Genomic DNA, 17,189 nt, shown 5'->3' on the forward strand with positions numbered 1-17,189 from the left:
TAAATCAACAAAAACTACTAACAAACAACAATAAATAATCAATAACAACTTTACAGTCTTTACACTACGCGCCGGCGGCGGCGTTTAGGTTGTTGCCAACCGCCACGCATTTCCTGATCAATTAAGTTGAAGGAAGACGAAGCGAACTGCCCAAAAACTCATTCACATCGGTCGCTGATAAAAAATTTCGGGGTGGGGGATTTACACGCTGCCGCCTGTGCTGCCGCTAGGCTGACGTTACGTTACCATGGAAACCGTGCAGTCGCTTGGCTCACAAATATTTTCACTTCACTTGTGGCTTCGCGGAAACATAGGCGCGTGCGGGCCAATAAAGGAGGGCGCGCACTGCATCGGATCGGACCGACCAGCAAAAGCGACTGCGACCATCGTACATATAGACGGCGCCGGCGTCCACTAAAACATTTCGGCCTGTAGAGGCCAGATTCCTACCTATCTACGATAGTCGAGTCACCGCCTTCGCCGTTTCTCGCCGGACTGGTACCGATTCAGTGCGCGTACACCTTAAGGCTCCGCGCGCACTGCATCGGATCGGACCGACCAGTGAACCTATTATGCAGAGGTCCGCCCGGAAAAAAAAAATAATTTATAAAAAATTACCATTTTATTATTTAGATACAAGTAAATATATTAAACTAAATTAATATTTTAAGCAGTAAAGTTTTTTCTTTAATTTGAGTATTTTTCCGGTGAAGTGTCCCTTCACCTACTGCACCTGACGAGCCGCCACTGAGTAATGATAGTTAAAAAAACTGCAAATTATTGGTGGCAAGTTCATTTCGCGCTTAAAAATTAACCAGCGCATGTGTTGACACTAGAGCAACGTACAGCAAGGCAAAACCTGTGCAAAGTACAGAGACTGGCATGTATCTGTATCACAGGTGCCATGAGAACATATCCAACAGCAGCAATGGAGGTCATTTTAGACCTAACACCACTGCATATTGTCGTCGGTAGTTATGCCAATGCGACAATGATTAGAATGGTTATTGGCGGAAACAGTACTGGGAGAATTTTTAGGTCAGTGGCTTGGAACACATTCAAAAAGAAAAATAAATAAATACCAAGAATTTACAACTTTGAGAAACACCTCACTGTAGTATTTAGTAATAAAAAGGATTGGGGAAGGAAGAAACGCTTACTCAGCATATAAAAGACCATACCAAAACGTGGTATACTGATGCTTCCAAAACCAAAGCAGGGACAGGGATAGGAGTATTTGGGCCGAAAACCAAATACTCCGAACCAATGGGCACCTACCCCAGTATCCTTCAGGCAGAAATTTACGCTATCGAAAGGTGTGTACAATTTATCTTAGATAGGAACTATCGAAAACAGGAAATTGCCATCCTATCCGATAGTCATGCAGCACTAAACGCGATCAACTCAGTAACCATCAATTCGAAGTTGGTCAAAGAATGCCTAGAGAAGCTCAACAAGTTGTGCAAAGAAAATATAAGTCCTCCTACTGTGGGTGCCTGCTCACCAAGGGATAAAAGGCAATGAAACAGCAAATGATCTAGCTAGGAAAGGAGCGAACACTCCACTAACTGAACCAGAACCGTTCTGTTTTCAAAGCGGAAACCAACTGAAAGCGGAACTGAAGAATCTGGAAGACTCCAACCGCAACTTGGAATGGGTGTCCTCCAACGGTCTAAGACAATCGAAAAAGTTCCTCAGAACCTGAAAGGAAAATCAAAGGTTTTCCTTGATTTAAGTAAAAACAATCTTCGGATTGTCACGGAGTTTCTAACAGGACACTGTCTCCTCAACGAACACCTCAGTAGGCTGAAGCTGAGAAACAACGCCGAATGCAGATTCTGTGGGGAATATGGGGAAACACCAGAACACCTCATCACTGAGTGCGCCGAGACGACGACCATTCGTGCCATGAACTTTGGCTGATGTCAAGGATGGAGAGCTGGCCTCTGTGGAGCCGTCTCAGATACTGGCTTTTGTTAAAGCCTTGAGACTGTTTGATGAGTTATAACTCGTTATAACTCAAGAAAGGGGAACACACAATAGATCTTTAAGGTCGCGGTAACTAACTCCCCTCCTAAACATTCTACATGTATTGACACGAGTAAAAAAAAATGTTCAAGAGACATGGTTCCGATCGAAAAATAATGTTTTAGGAAAAGCTACTCACGAAAGTATTGCACAGGGTGTTTTAAAGTTAGGATAAAAAAACTTGATACATCACAAGCACAGGAGGATATGCATGAGACGCTGAAAACATTCATCTTTTGTCGCTTGCTTCTGTAAGAATCAACATTTTCCTGCAACTTGGCAGTATTTCAGAATTTTTCCTCTTATAATATTCTCAGGTTCTTGCCTGCTACCTTTACCGCGCTTCCTCTTACCTGTTCCACCACGGCATTCTTGATTTTAACAACGTACCTGTCGACGATTCGAGATTCAGTTCGGGCAGCGCTCGACTATCGCTGAGTCGCGCGCGCAACGCTTGGAAAAATAAAAGCAACGCGTCGTCAACAAAACAGAGTCCGCCTACTCTTGTTGCGTTTGTTGTTTTTTTTTTCGAATCTTCTTCAGAGTTCAGAGTTCTAGCCAGTTTAAAATCGATTCTTCGCAAAACGTTTTCGCAGATTTTTGACTGATTTAAGAGAAACAGTGTAATACGGTGGTGAATTTTTGACTTTTTCTTCTCGCGTTTTAAAGTTGAATGATCTCCGTGCTGCTGTTGCGTCCGATAGACGAAGGAATTTTTGACAGTTTGGCTTGGATTATTAATAGTGGTGGCCTTTTTTAATTGGTGAGTTAACGGTTTTGTACTCTAATTTCAGTCTAATAAGGTATTAATTGGAGAAAGAACGGTTTTTAATATATGGTAGGGATGCACGATGCTTTCAATAATATCGATTCGTTTTGGTTTAGAATGTAAATCATTAAAATCGATCAAAATCGATATTCGGTATAATGCGTTGATAAATTATAATATTTGTAGTAAAGGCTCACCTACATTATATCATTTTTAATGACCATCTTAGAGGAATCATTCAAAGTGATACCTAACTGTAGATTGACTCAAATTTTATGTTTCATTCAAAGTGTACAGGGTGGGTCAAATTCGACGCTTTTAAATGGAAACACCCTTTTCTATAGGAGATAGACCAAAACTAATATCGGTGTCTGGAGCTCAATTTTCATCAAAAACATGATGGTGAAAACCGCACATCAATATCTGTTACCGTTTCAGCCTTCTTATTTTCTGATCGTTGCGTTTTCAAATCGATGTAACCTCGTATCTATGGAATATCTTATATTTCTACCGAAAAGATTTCCAAGGCACCTGTCATTTTTGAAATATAATCCAAACTTCTGTTTTTTAAATGGGATGCCCTGTATATGTATTCTTTATTTTCTTACTGTTATGAGCTTTTTACGTAGAATTTAATGGTTTAAGTATTTTTTTTTTAAATTAATAATTTAAAGTTATCAACAGAAAAATTGATTTTTTATTTGGGACACCCTCCATATTTTTAATTAACTGAAAAGAATTTAAAATTACCTTTCCAAAAATATAGCACACTTGATATTTTGTTATAATCCTCTTCGAAATACAGAATTTTTAAAAGTTCGTCACTTTTAACTAGTAGGCTTTGGACCTCTTATTGATGATATACCTCTAATGGAACTCGAAAACATATTTTTCCAGCAAGACGACGCACCGGCTCTGAACGCTGAAGTTATTAGCAAATTTTTGCAGCCAATTTCAAGAATATTTGAATAGCCAACCAAGATCCCAGCCGTTGGCCGTCGAGGCCGCCTGACTTAGTGCTCATGGATCTAATCCTATTGATATATTTGCGAAAAAATAAAAGTTCCTTATTCTTCCGTATAATCTAGACAAGAATTAGAAATACTTAGAAGTTATGAGAGGGTATCTTTCACCCCCACTGAGTTAATGAATTCCGCGAGAAATGTTCAAAAACTGCCCCGTCAGTCCATAACAGAAGACGGTCGATATGTTGAACACCTATAGCAAAATCTCATGTCTTGGTTTGCTATTTATTTTTTTTGTTATTAGATATAGTTTAAATGTGTTGATGTTGGTTAAATATATTTTAAATTGTTATAAAATTCTGCATCTCTCATAGGAAATATTATTTTCGTTTTAATTGATGCTCACAGCTAGAATTTTTTTGCATTACAGCCGGTGCCGTTCAAAGCCTACTTATTGAAAGCGGCCGGATTTGTATATACTCTATATCTCGAAGAGGAATCGAGCAAAAGATCAAGTATGTTATATTTTTGGAAAGGTAATTTTAAATTCTTTTCAATAAATTAAAAATATACAGGGTGTCTCATATAAAAAATCAAATTTTTTGTTGATAATTCTTAAAATATTAATTTTAGAAAAATTATACTTAAACCATTAAATTCTACGTAAAAAGGTGCTTTGGAAATGTTTTCATAAAAATACAAAATTTTCCATAGCAAAAGAGTTACAGCGATTTGTTAAAAATGCATATTTTTGAAAAACACTCCGTAACTCCGAAACGGTAACAGATATCGATATGCGGTTTTCACCATCATGTTTTTGACAAAAATTGAGCTCCAGACACCGATATTAGTTTTAGTCTATCTCCTATAGAAAAGGGTGTTTCCATTTAAAAGCGTCGAATTTGACCCACCCTGTACAGGGTGTCCCATTTTCGTGTGTTTTACAGGGTTTCTCCTTTATAGAGAGGTAGAAAAATGCGGTTTTCATATACTGTGCTACTTTTTTTATAAATCTAAAGATGCTGTACATATATTTTTCCTAGCCTTCTTATTTCCTGATCGTTGCGTTTTCTGATTCCCCTCGTATCTCGGTTATCTTATAACTTACCGAAAAGATGAAGGGGAGCTGTCATTTTTGAAATATAATCCAAACTTCTGTTTTTTAAATGGGATGCCCTGTATATGTATTCTTTTTTATTTTCTTTGCATTGTTATGAGCTTTCTAAAAATATAACTATCAAAGTTTACAGAAGTATATATTCTGTAAACTTTGATAATATACTCTATACTTATTCTAAGCTAGTTTCTGTGTGTGAAATTATTGCACAAATGCACCAAATATGTCAATAACTCTGATTGGCAGCCATGTTATCTAAAAGCTGCCCAAGTTCATTTTCAGTGCAGTTTATTAAGATAACACGATGGAAAGCAAAATCGATCTCTGGTTAAATTAAATTAAATAAACAATACTCTTTTAAACTACGTTGATTTATGTTAAAAGGTTAATTAATGCATTTTTTAATACAAATAGTGTCATTGCCATTTAAAACAAAATATTTTTGAATCATATTTCGAAAATGACAACTCCCGAAAAAAAAACTAGTTACGCCACTGGATTCTACGTGAAAAACTCTACGGGACTTAGTTTTCACTTTTTCGATAAGTTATAAGATAAGAAAGATACAATGGAGGTCGAAATTTGGAACATAATATGCATGAATATGATGTGTGCAACATATTTAGTTTCATAAAAAAGTAGCATAGTAATGTGTAAACCGCATCTTTGTCTCTGTTCTCATAAGCAAGAAACTTCATAAAACAAACGAAAATGGGACATCCTGTATAATGTATACTAAAGAAGAACCAAATAATTTTGCACAAAAAAACATTAAATCTAAAAATGATTTATAAGAAAATTCGTACTTAGTTTTCCAAAAAATTTCATATCTTGTTATTAGTCCAGGAGGCAGTGAAGATTTTCGTTACTTATTTTGCCAGTCAGGCAAACATCGATAGAATTATTCGGTATGTTATTATAGGAAAATTTCATATATATGTAGGGGAGTTTCCGATGGGTTGAGGCGGAAAATGCGTAAGAGAGTACAAATATACTACACTTTTTTATCCCGCAATAAAAATAGTTCTATTAGTGAGAATCAAAAATTTGATAAAAATTATGGAAACCATTGCCATCATTTTCGCAGTCCGAAAAATTTGCCAGATGATAGTTTATATTATAATTACACCTGCAAATATAGTCTGACTAATGTGGAACTTCCTCAAAGCCTTGCCAGACTCGTCCAACGTTCGTCAGGCGCGTTAAAGGTAGTATCAGACACAGCTACTTTTGTTGCGCAATTTTTTTTGCAGCCGCTGCAAAAGTTGCATACAGTGTTCATACATCAGCAGAAAGTAGCCCAAAACGCGGACTTTTTATGCAGCAGCAGCCTAAAAAGGTTGCAGGTCGACACTACATGCTTTTCATATGTTCACACCACAGCGCTACTTTTGCAACATATTTTGGTAGCAGCAGCCTTGGAGGGGCAACATTCAACAGTACACCATACACCACCCGTAGAATCTGTTGTTGTATTTTTGTCATTGTGATAAAACATGAATTGCAACATGTCGTAAAATTCCCATTTTGTTTTGTAGGTTTCGTCTGCTCCGCAACCAGATTTGGAACTTTTCATTTTTGAACGTTCTTTCGAATATTATGCATGCAACGTATGAATTTTCTTTTTATGTCTTTATTTATTTTTTATAAAATGGACTTTTTACGTTCCATAAACACTTCCTTACTTCTACGTTCTACCGCTTCTATTAAACATTTTACTTGTTCTCTGTTCCAAATCGCTTGTTTTGACTTCGACGACATCGCAATTTGTCGGTTAATTCTTTACTAAATACCTACATATAAATCCTAGAGTTAACTGAAAAAAAGTGTATACATTTCGGGCATACCAACAGAATACTACCTTCGATATCCGCAGTAAAAGTTTCAACTGATTAGTAATCTTTTGCTGCACTGGCAACCTTCCTCAACAACTGTTTACACACGGCTATTTCTTAAACTGCGCGCAACAAAAAAGTAGCCTACGCATCCAAGCTGCGATCGCAACGTTGCAGGTTGCCTAGGTATTCACACTTGCAGCAGATCAAATTGCGCAGTTTTTTAATATGCTGCGCAACAAAAGTAGCTATGTCTGATGCTACCTTGTGTGTGAGTCTGGCGGAGCTTTCGTGATTGTAAATGACAGCCACACGTGTATTTTCTATGAAATTATATTTATTTATTAATTATTATCAATTATCACGTGACAAATTTTCAGATCCGAGAAAATAAGAGCAACAATTTTTGCAATTTTCAAGGTGCCCCCAGAATCATTTGCCAATTTCGTAAACTAGCCAGACTGGCTTTTGATTATGGTTTATGATAGTATCAAGTGGTACGTTAAATTTCAAGCATGGAAAAATAAGGGTTACGGATTTCAAAAATCTGTCAAATTTTTCAATCCGCAAATTTTCAGCCAGACTGACTTTCCTCCACTTGGGATGTGCCCGACTGTTATTTCCATTAATAAAATGATTCAGTTTAATAAATGTCAAATATTTATGACTGGAAAAATTAGTGGACTTTTTTTTCTTGTAGGTATCTAATGAATCCTGCCTCCTGGACCATATTTTTCGCATTAAAAATATCGAATATTAGACAGTATCGATATCTTGAAAAACCGTATCCTATGGTACATCTCTAATATATCTATAGGCTCCGATCATTGAGTATAAGAAAGTTGTCTTTTATATTCGGCCTTTTAAAGGTGTGGTGCATTTCCAAAGAAGCTATTAATATTAACTATAGAGTTTAGTGTTAATTACAGAATATATTAGGTGTTTTGAACAGCCCTGTAACGTTTTCTTAATTAAACATCAAATAAGTACGTGAATATATAGAAAAAAAAACGTAATTTTGTCTATATTTGGTTGCGTGGAATATAAATGAATGAATATCTAATAGGGTTTTCACTACTTTCGAACATTACTGAAGACAAGATTTTCGTTATGGCCATTGATTCAGAAACGGACAAGACTATTTTATGCATTTTGACCCTGCGTTTCGACTGAGCGGTTTATGTCGTCTTCAAAACAACGTTAAAAATAAAACGGATGGATACTATATGATGTTCGAATAAAAACACGCTTTTTATGACCATTTTAGCTTGTATGTAGTATTTAATAATACGTATTAATATATAAACAAGGGTAGAATAATAGGACATTACAATTTTTAAAAGATTTTTAACAATCACAAAAATTATCATTATTTACATATTTGAAGGGCCCAGAGGATAAACATGGTAAAGGCCATTTTACTAATTTTACAGGAGAGTGTACTGGACGCCTTGTGGTTATCAGGTTCTTTCCGTGTACCTATTCTATATTTTTATTAGGCATATACAGGGTGTCTCAGATTTTAATCGGGAAAATTTAATAGACGATAGAACTTTTTATGTAAAAAATGTTTGGTTGTTGGTAAAAATTGTTAAAAAAATGTTGGTAAAAATTGCTACGAGCAACCATTCTCAAGATATTTAGAATAAAATAGTCAATACATGTCATTATTGACAAAAAATAAACATGTTGAGTAGATAGTTATTTGGCTGAAATTATAAATTTGGGAACTTTTTATTTCTTTTAATTAATCATAAATTTTTCTTCGAAAAAATGATGATAAAACAGTTTCTGTTTGAACTTTTGGCACAAAAACATTTCAAATTTTAGATTTCAGTCTAATAACTACCGTATGATCGAAAAAAAATGGCGTCCAGTTAGCTTGGGAATGACGATCGATGACATTTTCATTATAATTTTACATATCAAATGACAGCGTTCTTCATTTCATAGCCATGGCTGACGCCGTTTATATTCGATCATACGGTATTTAGTCAACATGTTGAATTTATGTCAATGATGACAGATATTAATATCTTAGATTCCAAATATCTTGAGAACCATTAAGTACTCGTAGCGATTTTTACCAAGATACCTTTTTTACGTAAAAAACATTATGTTATAAATGTAAATTTTTTTACTCAGTAGTTTTATACAGGTACGGACGAAAAGTTATTACTCTCCAAAACAGTTAAAACACATGTAGATGGCGCCCCCTACAAATAGGAGTCATATGGACATCAAAATCAAATTTCTCATGTCAAAAAACTCCCAGATACCAATTTTCATCCAAATATTGACGTTACTTCAGAAATTATATGAAAAAAATCGAAATAAAAATGAAACTTCTACACCCTGTGTCTCCGAAACTAAGCATTTTAGAACATACATTTATAGGAACTTTTTTACTTATTTTTATCTGCAGAATATGCTGCCGAAGTTTCAGGAATACTGTTCGGATCACCCTGTATATAAAATGACAGCAATCTTCATTTCATAGCCATCGATGAGGCCGTTTTTTTATCTATCTATCATATTGTATCTATCTTATTGTCCCATATGATCGAAAAAAAACTGCGTCAGAGATGGCTATGAAATAAAGATCGCTGTCATTTTATATGTAAACTTATATGGGAAATGTCATCGATCGTCATTTCCCAGCCAACTGGACGCTGTTTTATTTCGACCATACGTTATTATAGCAATCTTATTGAAGAGTTCAACGATAGATTGGACAATAAACATTTTTAAGACAAAGACTGACAAAATTATAGGTTGACAATTTAAGATACGTTGGCATTTGCCTGGTTTTGCATTGTTACCTGTTCAGTTTAAATATAAAAATAGATGCAGACCTTTCAAAAGCCGATTTGCGATTTTGCTGTAAAATTAACAGGGGAATCAATATCTGGACAGTTCAAAATTTGCATGGGATTTCTTATGTTTCCAACTATACGATGCACCACCCGGTATATTGTATAGTAGTATAGTGTATACTTAGTACGTCATAGCATAACATGCCATGCCATTTACCAGTTAAAGAATATAATGAAAATAGTAAAAGAATGTTTTTATATCATTCTGTGATCTATTCTGGTCTTTTAGACACACATCCGCATTGTTTTTAAAGGTTAAACAATAGTTCAACAGCTAATGAAAATAACAGAAAGTACGTTTCAAATTTCATTACAGCAGGAGAGAGACTATTTAGTTATTATATTTATTTATAAAATAGAAATTTTAAAATAAATTCTTTTAGGATGCATTGGTATAAAATATGAATCTTTTATGCTTAAGATTTGTTTTTTATTCAATGAAAGCTCTATCAAAGAATAATATGTAATTTTGCTGTTTTTATGTCTCAAAGTTCATCAAATTACAACTATACATAAATATGAACAAAACTTTAATTTTTTGCTTCTTAATTATGTTAAATTCAGAGTCCTTAATATGACGTACTTAGTATTATATTTTAATAGCCATCGGTACTTTAGTCAGCCAATAAGCAATTAAAAAATTATAATTATCTAAAGTAATTAATCATTAAGCATTCTCAAATCGTGTGTATAGAAAATGTCTTCTATGACCGAGGGCTATATTTGGTTTATAACATACATACCTCTTTATAGCTTATTGTTTAACGAGTATTTCTTTTTATAAATTCGATGGCCTCTAAGCAATAAGGTTATGCACATTTTTGTGTATTTTATTCAAAAGCTTAGTATGTTCAGTGTTATATACAGAGTGTCCGTAAAAAAAGTCTATATTAAATGGGATTGTTTTATTATTACAAACAGGAAAAATTAGGTATCACAGTTAGTTTTTGCTTGTCTTAAAAGCCGTATAATAGGTATCACATAAAAAAATTGGGTCATATTTCAAGAATGACAGCTCCTAACAAAAATCTAGTTACGCTACTGAATTCTACCTGAAAATCTCTATAGGACTCCGTTGTCTTTTTTCGATAAGTTATAAGATAACAGAGTTCATATCTCTGTTATCTTATCGGGCGTCGTAAAAATGCAACATTTTCAATTGAGCATCTGTAGCTTCATGAAAAAGTAATACAGTAATGTGAAAACCGCATCTTTGTATATCTACCCATAAACGAGAAACCCATGAAGCACATAAAAATGGGACACTCTGTACATTGAACGAGCGATTGATCCTAATTAATCGCGGTTCTACTCGCGAGAGGTAGAATTCTCGAGGAAAACAGACTGTGACCTTAAAACGCTCTATAATTCTAGTTATTATTGTTAGGTTATGGAGAGGTGTGCAGTTTTTCTAGCGTTGCCGTTCAAGTGTACATACTTACCTTACAATTATACCGTTCAGTGTTATTTGCTCGAATTAAAGAGAATTTAGGTTTATTATACCGTACTTATAGCCTAATACTGAGCGATTGTATATTATACTAATATTACTAAGCATGGGTGTAGTCACTTTGGGGCAACGTGGGGCAAGTTACTCCATCCTAGCTGACTGGCTCATGCACAATTTTTTATCCTTTGAATCAATATTCATTTGAACAGAAATTTTAATACTAAAACATAATTTTTATGTTTATCAATATCGATTTTGAGTGGAATTATTGAGCACATTGTATATCGAGTTTCGAGTTTTTTTATTGCATTTCATTCAGTCTTGGCAGGAGAGGACCTGCGGAAGGCGCAGAATCTCTTGGTTAAAAAATATTAGAACTTGGTGTTCCCCGTTTACACTGAACCAATGTGCACCTACCTCAGCATGCTTACGGCGGAAATATACGCTATCGAAAGATGCGAAGAACTTATCTATAGGAACTCTCGGTTAGGACCTATTTCTGAATTATCTTTAGGAACTATCGGAAACATGAAATAGCTAACTTATCCGATTGTCGAGCATCCTTATGGGTGATCAATTCAGCAACCATCAATTCGAATTTGGCCAAATAATGTCTAGAGGAGCTGAACAAATCAGGCAAAGAAAATTAAGCCCTTCTACTCTGGATGCCAGCCCACCAAGGGATACAAGGCATATGAAAAAGCAAACGATCTAGCTCGAAAAGGAGCGAACACTCCACTAACTGGACCAGAACCGTTCTTCCCAAGTGGAAACCAACTTAAAACAGAATTCAAGAACCTGGAGGACTCCATCCATAACCTGGAATGGGAAGCCTCAAACGGGCTAAGACACTCGAAGAAATTTCTCAGGACTTATGACCGAGAAAAATCAAAGATTCTTTTTATTTAAATCAAAAAAGAATCTTTGGTAGGAACAATCTTCGGATTGTCACGGTTTTTTTACAAGGACACTGTCTCGTCAATGAACACCGAATGCAGATTCTGTGGGGAATATGGGGAAACACCAGAACACCTCATTACCACAAATTAACTACAACAGATGCGAAAGAACACCGAATTACGCGTTCAGGTTTCTGTGACCTTCAGAAAGAGTTCATAGACAATCCGCATCAATGTATAGTTTGGGTTATTATTTGTTTGGGTGAAAATAATCTGTACCAATATGTTATCGAGGCATATAATCTCACAGTAATTTAATAGATTGCTCGTCATATTATATCAGTTCGTAGGAGATTAGGAAAAAAATATATTTATGGTATAAAAAATTAATTTATTTAACAAAATTTAATTAAAGATGTGACAAAATAGTTACTTTTCTATTGGTTCTATCGGACTTTTTTCAACTATATAAATCTTTATTTTTTGTAAACTTTAATGCATAAAATATTTTCAATCTAATAAATAATTTAATGATGTAAATAAGAGGAAATTTCTCACATGGGTGGTCAAATTCTATAGTTTTCATTATATCAAACAGCCTCTGAATGTTTTCTTCAGTGCAAAACTCATCAAAATTTAATATAAATAATTTTTCCATTTCCAGTAAATAAAATGAACAAATTTTTCTACTTTCATGATCAAAGGCTTTTAAATGGGTAAATAATTTCGAGTTATCCAGAGATTCGGATTCTTTTGCAAATTTTAGACAAATATCACATTGATGTATTTGAAGACATTTTGAGTTGAAAACATTTCTCAGAGGCTGTTTGATATAATGAAAACTATAGAATTTGACCACCCATGTGAGAAATTTCCTCTTATTTACACCATTAAATGATTTATTAGATTGAAAATATTTGATGTATTAAAGTTTACAAATAAAGATTTATATAGTCGAAAAAGTCCGATAGAGCCAATAGAAAGGTACTATTTTGTCACATTTTTAATTAAATTTTGTTAAATAAATTAATTTTTATACTATAAATATCTTTTTTTCCTTATAAATAAACACATTTGTATCCCATTTTAAATAAGATATACAAATTACCAAAACTTAGAAATAGCAGTTCAAAAGTTCAACAAAAATCCTACACCCGTTTTTAAAAAGAAACATATAACCACGCACTATGTCATTCCAGCAAGCGAATACGACACAGCATAGGTTTCCGGACTGAACGACTGGTGTATTTACACCACTCAATAGGCGTGTGGGGTTTGCCGAGCGGTTTCCGATGCAGTCGCTTTCTTTCGCATCTGTTATAGGTAATTTGTGTCATCACTGAGTGCGCTGAGACGACAACCATTCGTGCCATAAACTTTGGCACGACTAAACTTTGGTACTGTAAAAGCTTCTCAGATACTGGCTATTGTCAATAGTCTGAGACTTTTTGATGAGTTATAACTCAAGAAAGACTGATACAATATATCTATAAGGGCGCGGTGATTAACCTCCTTCCTCCTAACAATAATCCACAATCTATAATCCCTCTCTACACTGTTTGATCGCCAACATCAGAAACTGATAGGTACACTCAAAAGAAGAAGAAGCACATCAAAATGATACTATGTAAATCCCACTTTAGCTGCCGAAGAGGTCATTTTAAAGAGCGAAAAAAAACACGAAACAAACAAAAGTGAAAGTGACCAGCGGTGATAAATAACGTAAGGTTTTTGTTGTGCCGGGCGCCATAATGCAAAATGGATTTAGCGAAATAAAAAATAAAAATGAAAGTTAGTTCAATGAGGTAGTAAGGTATAGGTAGTAGCCCGCAGAAAAAATGGTACTTACCGGCACCGTGTTAAGCGTTGCGTACAACAGCGAAGCTTTTGTGTATTTGTTTAATTTGTTGATTAAAATGTGAAAAATTTGTTAGCGACGCTGTAAACAGTGTTACGTAAGAAAAAGAAAGGAGGCACGACTCACTGTGTGTTGGATAGGATAAAAATGTCTAGAGGAAGAAATATTTTCAGGTAGTTCATGAAATTTCCAACATACTTACAAGCTTTTACATAACTTAACAAAGTTCGCATGTAGATTTGTAGAATGTTTATGGGGGTTAATCAACGCGACCTTACAGATCTATTGTGCGTTCCCCTTTCTTGAGTTATAACTCATCCTATACAGTCCCAGCGCACACACTCGAAGAGCCACTTTCGTGCACTACGAAACCCCATCATCAATGAATCAAATCAAAAAATCGTCCGATTTAAATGAAATTTAAGGTTATCGGATGTCTGTAATGTTCTAAAAGCAGAGGTTTACGCCATAAAGGAAACGGCTAGTTGTATACGAGAGAAAATTGCTGATAGAATAGGGGATATAGTGATATACTCTGACAGCTTGGCCGCTTTAAGAAGCATCACCATGCAATCAGAAAGAAACTGTGATGGAATGCCGAGAAGCACTGTCCTGGCTGCGTCGCGTCGGGGCGGGCCACAGCAATGTGGTGGGCAATCAGGAAGCAGACAGACTCGCCAAATACGGGGCCAGGGGAGAGGCCGTGGCAGATGACCCACCACTTGTGACGATCAACATACTGAAGGAGGCTATAGGAACTGCCATCAAAGCCAAGCAGCAAGAGACGTGGCAACACCACGTAAGGACTGCGCTACAGCTCGAAAACTATGGCCAGTGGTAGATAGCAAAAAGACAAAACAACTACTAGAGCACAAAAAGGACCTAGTACGCATAACGACGTCTACTGCAGAGAATGTGGAGAAGAAGAAGAATCCATAGAGCACCTGCTGTGCCACTGTCCGGCACTGGAATACCGACGCTTTAAAACTTTAGGGCAAGTTTTTTAGAGGGACTAGAGGAAGCAGCAGAAGCCAACATCAGCGACATCGGGAACTTTGCAAAGAGCTGGAAGTGCTTTAACGCAAAGAAAGAATGAAGGAAGGTTTTGTAAAACAATACAGGGGTATCACAATGGGCCCAAGGTCTCCGAGTGAGGGATCAAATATGATCCCAAACCACAGCAACCTAACCTAACCTAAATGAAATTTGGTATGTCGATAGATTGGACCAAGGCCAACTTTGGGCCGTGTACAATGCAGACGATCCTACCCTGCAAAGTTAGATGCGACGGTTCGTTTACATCTTCATCAGGGCATCAGGGTGGGACTAATAACGATTTGATATTGAAGAAAAATGTGGATCTATTTCGGCATTATTGGGGATGGGCTACAGGATGACGCCCTCGACGTTTCGAACCGATGCCTCTAAATGGACGAAATCATCAGGATTTTTCTCTTAATTATGGGTCGATTGGAACCAAACTCGGCACGTGGGTAGAGGTACCCGAATGTACTCAGACGGACAGACAGACAGACGGAAGTAATAAGAAATTTCACTTCAAATATGGGCACATCGTGCATACACAATTTTGTTAATATATTTTTGTGTCTGGAAACGCTCTATCCTTTTTTAATCTTTCTTTGATCAAAATTTTCATCGACTGTTATTCCCCAGTCCTCTTTGACGCCGTTTTTTTTCGATCATACGGTATTATTTGTCTAAGGATTCGACCGATTAAATCATATTCAATAAATCCTAAGCTTTCACTTTCATTTGTTTCATATTATTTGTTGTTATCGTTTCTCTATTGTTTTTCCTTGATTACGTCATGAGTCGTCGGTATCGGTGCAGTCGGGGGATAGCAGCGATTGTTTTGTCAAAGATCACAGTGACCTTTGCTTGTCTCATATTCGAATGTCCTGATGGGTTGGGAGACCTCTCTTGATTGCATCTGGCGTAGGCGGCTGTATGGTAACTTACCTATTTTTTGTTTTTGCTTTTGTGTTTATGAAAGTATCTACCGCCCATATGATTCATTCAAAAAATAGGCAGTTGTAACTCCGTACCTTGGTGAAAAAATCCTGAATATTGGTGAAACATCTAGACTTTTAAATGTTCGAATTAAATACAATAAAGATTATTTAAAAAAGAGTGACATTCGGACAAATATCCTGTGCGTCGGGCATCTGTGGTCTGTGGTTCCTAGAATAAAAAACTGGGGAATGTTGTTTAAGTGCAAACCTAAAGTATGTACGAACATGTATTTCATGAAAATATTTTGACTTCTACAGGGTGACTCAAAAAAGTGAGTGATCCACTCTCAGATTTTTTATAAACAACCTATATATTATTGCATTGTTGGCTTCCTTTTAGATCACTTTACATAATAGTAAGATATAAGTAAACATAATTCTATAGTTTCAGAGATATTAATAAATAAATCCAAAATATATATTTTTTAGCCTTTAAAAAAAATATTAAGAATACAAGTTCTGTCCTGAAATTAAAACTATATTACTTAGTTAGATGGTCTGTACTTACTTTGCTATAAATGTGGTAATCGCAAATCATACAAGATGTTCAAAATTCTACGCCAAACTTTCTAAAATATAAAATAATTTTCTTTTTTTGTTTTTTTAAATGAAACGCCCTGTATATTAGTTTTTCATTAGATGGAGAATTAAAGTAATAACATTTTTTGTATTTAGAGTATTTCAAAATTTTTAACTGTTTTGCAGATTTAGATATTTGCGGTTTTATATTTCATATGGCATTTTCCAGAGTAAATTTTTATCAAAATAATACAGCGATTATCTGTGAAACCGTTAAAATTTTTGAAATACGTTAAATACAAAAATGTGTATATTTTTTAATTCTCTATTTAATAAAAAATAATACACCGGATGTTTGAAAAAAAAAGAAAAAAAAAATATATTTTAGAAAGTTTGGCATTGAATATTGAACATCCTGTATGATTTAAGATTAATATATTTATAGCACAAAGTAAGTACAGACCATCTAAAGTTATACCTAATATAATTTTGGTTTCAGGACAGTTTTTATATTTTTGATAATTTTTTTGAGAAAGGCTTAAAAATATATATTTTTTAATTTTTTATTAATATCTCTGAAACTCCCGTTCACTTACAATTTTTGAGCCACCCTGTAGAAGTTAAAATATTTTCCCGAAATGTATCCTAGTACTTACTTTAGGTTTGCACTTGAACAAAATTACCAATTTTTTTATTTTAGGAGCTATAGACCTGACGCACTATTGTCCCTGTAGGTATTCCAAAAAAATCAACGAGATACATTCTGTTTTACGGCACATCAGATAATTAAAAAAAGAGTAATAAAAGAAGTATCGTAAATCGTAAAACTTGTTAAAATAC

The 17,189-nt window shown here is 35.0% G+C and overlaps 1 protein-coding gene across 3 annotated transcripts in view; it reads left to right on the top strand.

Annotated features, from left to right (window-relative positions):
- The first annotated feature begins 2,429 nt into the window (after positions 1-2,429).
- Positions 2,430-17,189, top strand: part of LOC115881504 (trichohyalin) — a 205,518-nt gene continuing 190,758 nt past the window's right edge. For all 3 annotated transcript variants that reach the window (XM_030899009.1, XM_030899011.1, XM_030899010.1), the window contains exon 1: positions 2,430-2,791. The gene's annotated coding sequence lies outside the window, so the exon portion shown is untranslated. The remainder of the gene's footprint in view (positions 2,792-17,189) is intronic.

This window comes from Sitophilus oryzae, unplaced genomic scaffold (genome assembly GCF_002938485.1).
Source record: "Sitophilus oryzae breed Bouriz unplaced genomic scaffold, Soryzae_2.0 scaffold_172_pilon_pilon, whole genome shotgun sequence".
Lineage (NCBI taxonomy): Eukaryota > Metazoa > Arthropoda > Insecta > Coleoptera > Curculionidae > Sitophilus > Sitophilus oryzae.